Source organism: Barbatula barbatula (assembly GCF_947034865.1).
Source record: "Barbatula barbatula genome assembly, chromosome: 11".
NCBI classification, from domain to species: Eukaryota; Metazoa; Chordata; class Actinopteri; order Cypriniformes; family Nemacheilidae; genus Barbatula; species Barbatula barbatula.
In genome coordinates, this window is record NC_136774.1 from 4,548,698 (window position 1) to 4,562,591 (window position 13,894).

Consider the following 13,894-nt stretch of genomic DNA (forward strand, 5'->3'; position numbering starts at 1 on the left):
CACTAGAATAGTTATAATATTAGACACTAGCCAAACCGGCAGTTAACTGGGCGTCGGGCATGCGAACGCCAGATGAAACGGTCTATATAGCACTTTTTTTACAAAGCAACGACTGTATGTAACACTGGACCACAAATCCAGTCTTAAGTAGCTCCGGATTTTTTGCGGCAAGTCAACAAAAATTGTATGGGTCAAAATTATAGATTTTCCTTGTATGCAAAAAATCGATAGGCTATTAATTAAAGATCATGTTCCATGAAGATATTTTTTACATTTTCTGGATTCTCACAAAATTGGCCAGAAACATGCCTACAAACTTTGCTTGCTTCTGTCAGCTCTTTGGGAATTACCCACTTTGGTGTTTTGAATCTATGTAAAGCTTAGAATTTCAGCTTTTGGGTTAATACACTCTCCACAAAGTCAATACAGAGGTAAGCCAATAGAGACAATAAAACCAACCTGGTTGGTTTTTCTTCTTAGAACGGCCTGCAACAGTGCCTCTGATTATTAACTTCAAATTGGGTTTTCTCAATATTTTATTTTGCACCCTCATATTACAGACTTTTAAATAGTTGTATCTCGGCTAAATATTGTCATATCATAATAAACCACACACCAGTGTAAAGCTTATTTATTCAGCTTTAAGATGATGCATAAATATAAGTTTCGAAAACCCATAATACTGATTCAAAAAGGTCCAGGGTCACATAGAATGTATAATGTATTAAACAGTGATTTATTTTTCAGTCGAACCAGGAAAAGAGACGCGAAGTGTCATTAATTTTTTTTAATTGTTAAAAGCACAATTCAATGTTTTTATTTGCTTCGACAAGTTTGTCAGGGTCATAGACTGTAAAAAAGATGGACAAGTGCAGCACGGTATTAAGGTCCTGCCCATAATCCCTGATGACTCGATCGTCATCAAAGAAATCATGTTATTGCACCCCTTTTTTATAACATTTTATAACTAACTAAAACCAAACTTATTCAAAAAAGGGTGGTTTGTTTAAATAAAAACTCTGTGAAGCTTATGCAATTTAGCTTTTTAATGAATGTGCCGCACTGACAGTCTTCCAAAGTGCTAAATAACATTATGGTGGAAAACTGTAAAATAAATCCTAGAAAGTTGTACAAGCTAAAACCAAGTGTGTACGGTTATGAATGTTCTAAGTGCATCTTTGTTAACAACCATGAAGACAAAAAAAAAGAACTAGCACATAGCAAACTCAAGGCATTTTGAACCAAGTGAGTGACACAAAGTTGGCTCAGGCTACTACACAAAAGTTTGGTTAGCCTGGAGGTGGACACGTGGTCAGTGGTGGATGAATATCGACCGAATCTGAATTGTGCAAATTGGGGAAGAGCTTCAAGAAACTGGCATTTGTGCATTTTGGTTTCCATTGTTCCAGTTTAAAATTAATAAAAAAATAACATCAAACAAACTAAATCAGATTAATTACAGCATAAACTTGCACATATGCTGTACACACACACAAATTTGAAAGCAATCTAATCTCCTAAATGTTTTTTGATCCAACCTTGTCTTGTGTAGTAAAAATAAAACCATTGCACAAGACTGCATGTTGGGACTATTTGTCTTTAAAATCTTTACCAAATTATATCTTCATGTGCCATTGGACGAAGCATTATTGGAAGCTGTAAATATGAGGAAGGCACTGACAATCTGACATATTTTTGGGCAAGCCAAAAATAAAGAGTATAGGCCTACAGTTTGTGAATGCTGTGGGTAATTAAATATAAGTGCTCCCAGCTTACTGTGGCATTGTTTGATTCTCTATTATATTCTTATCAACTTCTCCTATCCTGTCAGGGTGAGAAAAAGACCAACTGGTGGTGAAATGTATTCCTAAAGGAATGTGAAATTCTTGTTGAGTGAGCACAAAGGTGAGAGGGGAGAGAGCCACATAAGGTGAGTTTGTTTAACACTTATCACATGACTAGTGCTAACAGAAACCCGGGCATTTGGATCGGGATGTGGTGGGTGTGGAGATAGATAGAGGGCAATACACAATGACAGATTTAATGGACAAACACTTCAGATTTTTTAGGGAAGGTCACGATAATCTTTCATGAACGGTACCTACATTTTTCATATTTAACGTGACTGTTTGTCGAGGCTGATATGCTATGAGGTCTGTGCAATGCCTACAGGAGAGCAGCCGATATTCTCAAAATATTAAATTAAAGGATTATTCATACCAAATCATTGCAGTGTACTGTTGTAGCAATAAAAGAAAACACACAAAAGTGAAAAGGATGGATATGGACAACAATGGATAGCTTTCAAACCAGGCCTAAAAGTCTAAAGATTCACGTCAGAATCTTTCCTGACCACTAAGCTTTTGAGAGACGAGTGCAAATATTTATGGCAGCTTTTTATCTGAACATCTACCACAGTAATGCATATATTATTTATTGTTATAAACAGTTTCAGTGGATGCACGCACCTAGCCTGAAGTTACTGTAAGTATGTTTGGTTATCGGTAAATCCAAAGCCTAAAATTATGAAGCCAAAACCGTAAATCCTAGAAACACCAAATTTGGCAGGATGGTCCCTAATTCCCCCCACTTCTCAGGTGCACACACTCACCATGATCAGACCATAGGTGTCACGTTTAAGCACCTTTACTCATTGGAGTAATTCAATTTAAATATGGTCTAAGGCCTAAAGTCAAAGGCACAATGTTTTTAATATTATTTAAAGAGTGTGTTAGTAGAAAATCACGCACAATGCAACGCTTTCCAGTAGCTCAGCGGTAAGAGCATGGCGTTAACAATGCCAAGGTGTGGGTTCGATCCCAGGGGATTGCACATACTTAGAAACAAATGTATAGGATAATGCAATGTAAGTCGCTTTGAATAAAAGTGTCTGCCAAATGCATAAATTTAATTAAAAATAGAAAATAGGGCCCATAGAGATTGCAGGTAAGTACATCCGTACTGTATTTTGCCATAACTGAGACCAAACAACGTGGCAGAGTAAAGAGTGTGCTCTTATGATCAAGAACAGGAGTGGAAGTAGTTGGCTGGTGCAAGGGGACCATGGGAAATGTAGTCTGGGCAGAGAATGCAGGCAGGGTGAGAGTACTCACCCTTCCTGGAAGGCATATCCTTTTGCCGTAACAGACGAGGAAACAACTGGGGACAGGGCTGAGTACAGCGATTAGAGAGAGCACTGGATTTAGCTCTGGGATGAGAGCAGTCACTGGGCTGAGCACTGGGGCAAGAGTGGGCACTGCACAGGGTTCAGGACAGTGAATGAGCACCTCATGTAGTTCAGGAGAATGAGCAGGCTCCTCACGGAGGACAGGGCAGTGTGTGAGCTCCCCATATGTGTTCAGGGTAGTGATAAAGTTATTTACTGAGTTCAGGAACTTAAACTGGCTCCTCAATGAGTTCAAAGTAGTGAGTGGGCTCATTGCGAATTCATGGAACTGAGCAGGCTCCTGGCTGTGCTAGGGTGGACTTGTGGCTGAAGTCAGGGGGCACTCATGGCTAAACTCTCGTAGCCTGGAAATGTCAAATTTTTTAGGGCTGAAATCTGGAGTAGCTGCTGGTAGTGAGTGTGCTCTTGAACAGACTCATGGGGAAACTTTGGAGCAGACCATGAAAATATGGATCAAGCATAGAATCACTCTAGCTCCGCTGATGCATTTAGCCCAGAAATATTGCTCCAGAGATCGACCTGCCTGACGGAGATGGCAGAGAAGGTGCTCTCCCGGAGTCAACGAAGTTGGTTATGGGTATAAGGTTTGGTCTTCAATAATAGGTTATAAGACTCCAGACAAAAGGTAAGAAAAAACAAACAGCAGGTTTATTAGAAAACAAACAGATGATTGGAATGCAGGTGAGTATGCCAGATATAGAATATGCAATGAAGGATCACCATAATCGTATAATCTTTTTGTTACCAAGGGGATAGAGGGAATTCAATGACTATAGAGATGGACGAAGAAGCGGAAGGAAATCGAGATATGGAGACCTGGAAATCAGGAGTAATAAATAGTTTCGTTCTTTCACAGTAACAAAGGCCAGACAACATGGTAGACTGAGGAGTTTTGTACAAAATATGTGAAAAACATTTTGGTCACTCATTTGCATCTTCTTCACATACAACAATATAGTGATTTAACTTTTGAAAAACACTTTTTTGGTGGAAAGGAAATATCTTGCATATGTCCTTTCCACCCCAAAAAGTGTCTTTCAAAACTGAAGAGTAAAGATTAAATGGACGCAACCTCCAGGGGGAATGTTCTGACTGAGGCAGCTTGAACAAAGAATGTGTGAAGACTTAAATATGTTTAATTGTAGTTAATAAAACAGCACACTATTATCAACATGAGCACACAGTTACATATCTTTGTGCCAATTTTGGTAGTATTTTCTCTGCAACTGAAGGCAGCTGAACATCATATACCTGCCATGTGTTTCACCATGCAGTACTTTGCAAAGCACAAATATTCATATTTAATGATGCAGCTACATTCCTAAAAGACAAATTTAAGTAATTGTTAGCATATTAATAAATAAAACACTTATTTTTGTTCATTTGTACTATCATAGTAACCACAATGTTCTCACCACAACAACCATTATTTAACCATGGTGTTATGTCCAACTGAGATTAGAACCCGGGTCTCCTGTGTAGCAGGCGAAAGCATTACCTAGGTGCCACAAGGTGGTGTGTTTAAACCCAAAATGCAGAGACAGACACAATCGTTCAGTTCAAGGGTTTTACTTGAAAAGGCAGGTCAAAAGTATCCAGCAAGGAACAGGCAAAAACAAAAGTAATCCGCATCAAACAGGGAAAATACTCTGACACTACTCACGGCCAGGTTTAGTAACCATGACTTCACTAGTGTCAACTCAAGACTGAGCAAGGAACTCAAAATGACAGGGGTATTAAATAGGCAGCTTAAACAAGGTTCAGGTGAAACCAACAAATCAATAACGAGAACATGTGACAAAAAGGAAACTATGAGGACCTCACATGGCCAAAAAAGGAACAGTCACATAATTCATGACAGGACCCCTCTCCATACGAACGTCTCCTGACGTTCCTTCTGGGGTGATCAGGATGTCTCCGATGAAAGTCTGTGATGAGGTCCGGGTCCAGAATGTTACGAGCTGGGACCCATGATCGTTCCTCGGGGCCACACCCCTCCCAGTCCACAAGATATTGTAGCCCTTAACTGTGAAAACTGGCTCACCGTCAAGGAGTCTAGGGCTGGTGGAGGTCTTGTTGCTGGTGCTAATTGGCTGGTGACAACAGGCCTAAGACGGGAGACATGGAAGGTAGGTTTAATCCGCATGGCCTGGGGAAGTTGATGCCGGTAGGAGACAGGATTAATTCTCCTCAAGATCTTGAAAGGCCCCACGAACCGGGGCGCCAGCTTACGGGACGGCTCCCGCAGGGGAAGGTCTCGTGTCGACAACCAGACTCTTTGCCCAGGGCGTAGTGGTTGAGCAGGTCTGCGATGGCGGTTGGACTGAAGCTGGTAACGTCGTGCAGACTTTTGAAGACCTCACGGACCCTACGCCAGACACGTCTGCAGCGTCGGACTAAGTTCTGGGCTGAAGGGTGAGAGACCTGTAGAAGAGCAACACAGGGTGCTATGAGCGTATTCTGCCCAGATGACATACCTGCTCCAGGATGATGGGTTTGTGGAGGCTAGGCACCGGAGGGTAGTCTCGAGGTCTTGATTGAGCCTCTCTCTTTGACCATTAGATTCTGGATGAAAGCCAGAAGAGAGACTGACATTGGCCCCAATCAGTTTACAAAAAGCCTTCCAGAAGCGAGACGTGAATTGGGGTCCACGATGTCCAGAGGGAGGCCAAATGTTCTGAAAATCTGCTGGCACATAAGCTCGGCAGTCTCTTGAGCGGAGGGAAGTTTGGGTAAGGGAATAAAATGGCAGGCTTTGGAAAAACGGTCCACAATAACCAAAATGACTGTGTGTCCCTCAGAGGGGGGGAAGTCCCGTAATGAAGTCGATGGAGACGTGGGACCAGGGCCGTTTGGGTATGGGCAAGGGGTGAAGCAGGCCTTGGGAGCGGGAGTGGGGGCTCTTGTTTTGGGTACAGACATGACAAGCAACAACAAAGGACTTGTTATCAGTATTCATCCTGGGCCACCAGAACCGTCTCTTCAAAAACTCTAATGTTCTGCCTATGCCAGGATGGTTAGTTAACTGAGAGGAATGTCCCCATTGAAGAACTGGTGTGCGCACAGAGGTCGGAACATAAAGTCGTCCCGAAGGACCACAACCAGGATCTGGCTCCCTCCTCGGGCTTGTCGTACCACAGTCTCAATTCCCCAACGTACAGGAGCCGCAATCTTGGAATCTGGAAGGAACGTTGCCGGTGTGTTCTCATGGTCAGTGTTCTGAAAAAGTCTGGATAGTGCATCTGGTTTCTGATTCTTAGAGCCAGGGCGATAAGACAGCAAAAAATTAAAACGATTGAAGAAAAGGGCCCACCTTGCCTGTCGAGGATTGAGACGTCTAGCTTTTTGCACATATTCCAAATTTTTATGATCCATCCACACCAGGAAAGGGTGCTGGGCCTCCTCAAGCCAATGCTGCCACTCTTCCAAAGCCATCTTGATTGCTAGAAGCTCTCGATCACCCACATCACAATTCTTCTCAGCAGAAGAGAGACGGGAGGAGAGGAAGGCGCAAGGGTGAAGCTTGCCGTCCGCAAGACGCTGGGAGAGGACTGCACCCACTGCCGTATCTGAAGCATCTACTTCAACAACAAAAGGGAGACGAGGATCAGGTAAGGATTGGAGCTGAAGTAAACCTCACCTTTAGTGCTTGAAAAACCTGCACAGCTTCTGGAGACCAGACAAAAGGACCCAATCGCTTCTTGGTTAGGTTGGTCAGTGGTGCCACTAATGAACTGAACCCTCTTATGAATTTCCTATAGAAATTAGCGAAACCAAGAAAGCGCTGGACCTCCTTGACAGAGTTGGGCTGAGACCAGTCACGTACAGCCAGTCTTCTTGGGATCCATGCAAAGATTCCCTTTGGACAGGATGAATCCCAGAAAGGACACCTCGGGAACGTGAAATTCACACTTCTCTGGCTTCACAAACAGGTTGTTGTCAAGAAGACGCTGGAGAATGAGTCTGACATGTACATGCTCTTGTAGGGATTGGAAAATTAGGATATCATCCAAATAAACAAAAACGGACCTGTTCAACATATCCCTCAGGACATCGTTGATGAGTGCTTGGAAGACAGCTGGAGCATTGGTTAACCCAAAGGGCATAACCAAGTACTCGTAATGTCCTGTTGGAGTGTTAAAGGCTGTCTTCCACTCATCCCCCTCTCTGATTCTAACCAAATGGTAGGCATTGCGAAGGTCTAGCTTGGTGAATATAGTTGACCCTGAAGCAACTCAAAGGCTGATGACATTAGGGGTAAAGGATAGCGGTTCCTCAGTCACTTTGTTCAGCCCGCGGTAATCGATGCAGGGTCGGAGACCACCATCTTTTTTACCAACAAAAAAAATCCAGCTCCAGCAGGGGAAGACGATGGACAAATAATTCCAGCTTCTAGGGAGGCTGTGATATACTCCTCCATGGCTTTGGTCTCAGCAGATGCGAGAGAGAAGATTCTACCACGTGGAGGAAAGGCACCTGGGAGGAGGTCAATCGCACAATCGTAGGGTCTTTGAAGAGGCAGTGATGTGGCTCTCTTCTTACTGAAAACCTCACTCAGGTCATGGTACTCGGAAGGAACTCGGGATAGCTCAAGAAGACTAAGAGACTTGGGAGCCGAGGGTAAGACTCTGGAGAAAAGACAGGTAGCTTGGCAAGTAGGCCCCCACTCAACCACCTTCCCTGAAGCCCAATTGATATGAGGACTATGGTGAGCCAACCAGGGAAAACCCAGCACGACTGGGAACTCGGGAGACTGAATGAGGTTGAATTGGATCTTCTCATGATGCCTTTCACCCACAGACAAAAGAAGAGTAGTAATATGGTCAACGGTACCCTTTCCCAAGGGTTTTCCATCAAGGGCAGTCACAGTGAGAGGGTGGTCCAGGTTAATTACAGGGAGATGAAGGTCACTAGCTAGGGAGGAAATCAAAGAAGTTCCAAGCAGCACCAGAGTCCACAAGGGCTTGCAGGGTGTGGTGATGTTGATGTCCCCAGGAAGTCGTGACAGGAATCTGCAGGCATGTGATAGAAGTTTTGGGCGTAAGGGTTGCTCCTGTCACAGTACTCCCCTCCTGGACAGGACTGCACTTTTCCCGAAAGCCCAGGACAAGACGAACGAAAGTGACCTGGCTTCCCACAGTAGAGACAAAATCTCTCCCTCATCCTGCAGGCTCGTTCGGTTTGAGAAAGTCGGGTGCCTCCTAGCTGCATAGGTTCCTCAGGAGAAGGGGACAGATTCCGGATCTCTTGTGACCACTGAGGTGAACTTGAGGCTGAACCACTGGCTCCGTGGGTGGATTGAAGCTACGGTTCACGTCGCCTCTCTCGCATACGGTTGTCAAGACGAATAGTCTGGTCGATCAGGGACTCAAGATCTGTGGCAGGGTCCTTTGTCGCCAGTTCGTCTCTAATGCAATTAGACAGGCCGTGATAGAAAGCGGCAATGAGTGCTTCCATATTCCATTTGCTCTCTGCCGCCAAGGTGCAAAAGTGAACAGCATACTCAGCCACACTGGAGTTGCCCTGGCGCAGCTGGAACAACCGGTTGGCTGCCTCCCTTCCTCTGACTGGATGGTCGAACACTCGCTGCATCTAATCAGTAAAGTTCTGGTAACTGTTACAGGAAGGACCTTGCTGTTCCCAAATGGCAGTAGCCCAGGCTCGGGCTGGGTAAGCGTAAGCTCGAAGGTAAGCGAACACTGGGTCAAGAAACCTCTGCAGTCTCTTGGGTTTCCATCAAATCTCTCAGGAGATGATAGACGAGGCTCGCAGGCAGGCTGGGTTGGGTCCGGTGGAGCTGGAGGCACAGAGAGGGCTGGAGCTAGTGGTGTAGAAAGAGAAGGACGATTAACTAAGGTGGTCAGATTCTGGTGGACCTCCTGAAGAAGTCGTTCAATGGCGGCTAAAGGCACTCTCATGACTCCGGAGTCGCTCCTCGTGGCAAAGTACTGTAGCATCATGACTAACCACTGCTGCCAATATTTGGTCCAATGATGAAGAATGGGGAAGTGTCTGCTGTGTCAGTTGAGTCTCCTTCCATGGCTCAGTCTTGCTGTTATGTCCAACTGAGATTAGAACCCGGGTCTCCCGTGTAGCAGGCAAAAGCATTACCTAGGTGCCACAAGGTGGTGTGTTTAGACCCAAAATGCGTCTTACTCTAACTCTTACTCTTACTACTCCGCAGTAAAGGGTTAAAAAATATTTCATTTATTCAATATCATGTTGTTTAAAACCTGCAGAACATAAAATATATTTTAAGAAATGTCTTTGTGGTTTTGTGTCCATTCATTGGAAATCAACTGGGCCAGTTTTGTTTTGTCCAGTGTTATTTGGTCACTAACCTTCTTCAAAATATATTCTTCAGTGTTATGCACAAGAAAGTGTAAATGTGTGTTATTACAGTTTTTGATATTTGCTTAATATCCACATGTATAGACTGATTATGTCATGATTCTGCCGCATCGTGTCATGTTTCTCTTGGTTTAGTGGCAGGATCATGACAGAGTCTCGTGTTTTGTGTGGAGAGAGGCGATTATGGTTAATTTGCTTTGCCATAGGCTCTCTCCGGTCTCGGCTCTGTTCCCGTCCTCTCGTTTCCTCGTTATTGTGTGTTAATTTGTTCATGTCCCGCACCTGTCCCCATCTTGATTATTCCCTTATTTAATGCCCTTGTGTCGTCTTGTGCTGGTTCATTGTGGTTGTGTGGTGAGTCCATGTGTCTTGTTAGTTTAGTCAAGTTATTTTGTATTGTATTTAAGTGTCTCCTGGTCCTGTCAAGTTTAGTTTAGTCATGTTTTGTTATGTTACCCCCACGTGGGTCTTTGTTTTATTATTAAAATATCTGTTAACCCCTTACCCGCTGTCTGCACCTGGGTCCTCTGTCTGTGTCTCACCACTTGCGATCATGACAGATTAGGGTATCCAAGGAATGTTCAAAATTATTCAACTTGTTACACATTTGAACAGATTTTTTTGTTATAGGTGTGCATATTTATAAAAGATGTTAATGGCTTGTATGTGGATCATCAATCGGGTGTGTTTCCCAAAAGCATAGTTAACCAACAAGTCTTTCCCGCACCCTCATTCCAATGATCAATCGCAAGCAGGCTCGCAAAGTTGCGTGGTTGGAACAACAGGTTTAGAGCTGTGGTTAGAAGCATAGTTCCTTATCATTGACATGTAGACTTGAAAACATCATGCTTTTAAGCAAGCAACGTGCATTCTATATCCATCATTGAAAATATAAACATTTTGACTTAGTTGATCAAGAAAACAGAAGAATTGTTTGTTTAAAAGTACGCATGCTTGTGGGCCTCTGTGCTTCTAGGACCCTGGGGAATCCCTGTGCGGAGTTACGTAGGAGGGAACTTATGAATGCGTTAAATATTCTGAAACAATATGATAACAAAAATAGTTTTTCGGTGCAGTGTAGATTATTTATAGCAATAATATTACAGTACATCTATATAAACAGATTAATTCGATGACAGTATTACTCCACCATCCTATGTGACATCAACTATGTTGTTGAACCAACTTGGTTCAAACGACAGACGTGCAACAAAGTTACTATGTTTTCAGGAAACAGTTGTGAGTAGTAGCTAGTTAGTTCCTCAAAGATGCATTGTACTATGATGGTTAACCAACGAGTCATGTCGTTGTTCGGGACATGCACCCCAGTGTGGCTCATGGATATTAAAATAGAGGCACACTAAACTGAAGCGGACCCCACCCTGGCGATTTTGTTACACATTGCAAACTACTGTATCTGAATTAAATGTGTATACTACATTTTATGCAATAATAATTAGTCTTGGCCTAATGAGTAAGAATAAATTCAATAATGTTAATTTGACTATTGAAGTGATTGACAATTTAAACTGAAACAAAAAATTATTGTGAAGAATCAATGTTTAGGCTTTCATGAATATGCATGGACAATGAATTGTAGTAAAGACCTGCAGCTGAAAAATATCTAATTTTGTAAATGCATTTATTTATGTCTTGCCCGCCTTATGATTGACTGTTTGAGAAGTGATACTGCTTCATCAATACATGAATGCAGAATATTGATGATTTATCAATATTATGCAGAGTTAGACTGGCCTATGTGCTTTTGGGTGGAAGTAATTCTCTGGTGTCTGAAAAAAGATCAATATGGGGTTGTAAATTCAGAGCAGTACTTCATATATAAAAATTCAGACAGAAACCTGCTTCCAAAATGGGATTATGCATCATGTTACAGTCTGGAGGTGATCCAGAGGAAAATTGTAATATGACGACAGACACTTAAATCACACTAACAACAGGGCTGTGGCACTTCAAATGTGAATGCAGAGGATAGACTGGGCCTTGCCAAACATTCAAGTTAAAATGCCTCTAGTCAGCACCATACATGCATTTATTTGTGGGTCAAGGGGAACAAACGCTGGCTTTCCTTGATTTTGGGTTGATTAGTGGGGTCAGCCCCTACTGACAGTTTTGAACACACAAAAATGCAACAAAACAACAGCAGATTAGAGAAACAGAGGTGATCTTAACTTGAGTAAGAAAAACACTTGTTTATTTTGATTTAAGGTCATCTATAGACCACTTCGGAAAAAAAACAATAAAACCAATAACCCAATCAAATGTGAATAAATATATTTAGGATTTAATTGTAAACAGTTTGAAAGATTTAAAACCTGAAATCAGTGGCCTGTTGCACAAAGCCGGTTTCGATTTTTAACCAGGAAAGTTTGATGAGTTTTCTAGATCAAGAAGGTGAGTTGGTATTGAGCGGTTTTATAACTATGGTTATTGGGATGTGCCCGAAGCCAAATACCTTCTTCGGAAAGGTAGGGATGGCTTCAAAACTAATAACAAATTTATCCGAAAACCGAAATACATTTCTGTTTGTTTGCTGGAACAGCACTGTAAAAACCTCGACAATCACTACATAATAATAGGGGTGAAAAGTGAAATATGTGTCTGTCCACGTAGCACATGCATATAATAGGCTATAACCCTCAGACAGAGCGGGCAGGTGGCCATGTTTTTTGGAGAGGAGACAGTCATCAGAATGTATATAGCTCGATTAAAAAGTTATTACATTTTGCACTATATATAGGCGAAAAGGTTTCATATTTTGACAGGGTGTCATATTTAATGCATTTAATTTAGGTTGTCTACTGTGTTGACATTAAAAATGTTTAAAAAAAAGTATATTGAAAAGACGAAAAAAAATAGCCTATATTTGTTATGAAGAAATGTATATGTGAGATCTCGAAAATGTATCTAAACTTAGCAGGATCCGTCTGGTCAGGAAGAAAATTATTCTAAGCATACCATTTTACAAGGTTAGAAATATAATAAAAATTGATTAACTACTTTGGTTACGCAAGGCAAATTTGTTAATTGAAAACTGCCTTTTTGTGTAAACTCACGAAGTTCCTGTGTAAATCCTTTGAGAACTACAGATACAAATACTGGCTCTGCTGCACAGCCCTAATGGTAACTTAGGCTCAGGGCTGGTCTAGGACACAAATTCAGGTCGGGAAATCCCAGACTCAACATGGCCACAAACCACAAATAGAATCCTAATTTTATGTAGACTGCTTTGTAATAATCACACAATGCACCATCAATGCTTAATTAAACTGACACTGTTTACGAGCAAAATAAAAACAGTTTGGCTTGATAAAGTTTCAACAAAACAAATATTAAAATGTATCATGTGGCCAAACCACAAAAGCAGGTTTAAATTAGTCTATGTTAAACTGAAGAATTAGTCTATCTTTTATAATAAAACAACAAATACACATGACAATCTTAAATTGAATGTGTGAAGAGAAACAATTGCACCGTCAATAATCTCTCCTGCACTGCTTTATGACTGTTTTCCCTTTAAATGCTATTGACCATAGAAACGTGAATGTCACTTTGGTGACAGTCCCTAAATTTACAAATATCGAATGTCCAACGTCAAGCCAATTTAATGTCCGTCTTTTATGGTGTGTTTTTACTGACAAATGTCAAGAGTGCGTAATTGTAGCGCGAAAGTACATCAATATTGATGTGTGAGCACGAACGTCTCCTCTCCACTCGCACGCGGAAGATACTTTCCTCGCACATGGATTTATTTTGCTCTTGCACAAAATTGGACACGTGCCCTTTGATTCCCTCAGCACTAGTCCAGTTTTGAGCTAGAGCGTTAAAAAATCCGCTTGCGAGCTACGTACTTTCACGCTACAATAACGTGCTCTCGACATTTGTCTATAAAAAGGGTCTGGGCTGGCTGGCAGCTTGGACTGTAAATTGGGAGAACCGGGACGATTCCTGTTTGCCTGTCGAATGATTTGGGCCTGCTGCCAGCCAGCTATGGCACTTTTTTTCTGTAAAGCTTTATATACTTAATATATAGTTATATTAATAGCTAAATTAAACATGATTTTGTGGCTATAAAGTGTTATAATATGTTTTTGCAAACATACACATTGTTTGAATTCATTTAATTCACTTGCATTGATAAAGTCAGTAGCCGTCTTCTCAAACTTTTGTTTATTTACTTATTTGTTTATTTCTTGTAAAGTTTTACCCTTTTAATACACTGCAAAGCTGATGTTTATTAATGTGGTGCACGGTGATGGTTTTAATATAAAAACTTAAATAGTTCTTCAATATAAAAAACTAAAACAAATGTGAATGTATGTAATGATTATTTGCAAT

General features: G+C 41.7%; 1 protein-coding gene across 1 annotated transcript in view; it reads right to left on the reverse strand.

The window, feature by feature from the left end:
- The window catches only part of prdm16 (PR domain containing 16), a 197,077-nt gene that overhangs the window by 86,892 nt on the left and 96,291 nt on the right, over window positions 1-13,894 (reverse strand). The gene's annotated exons all lie outside the window — the stretch shown is intronic.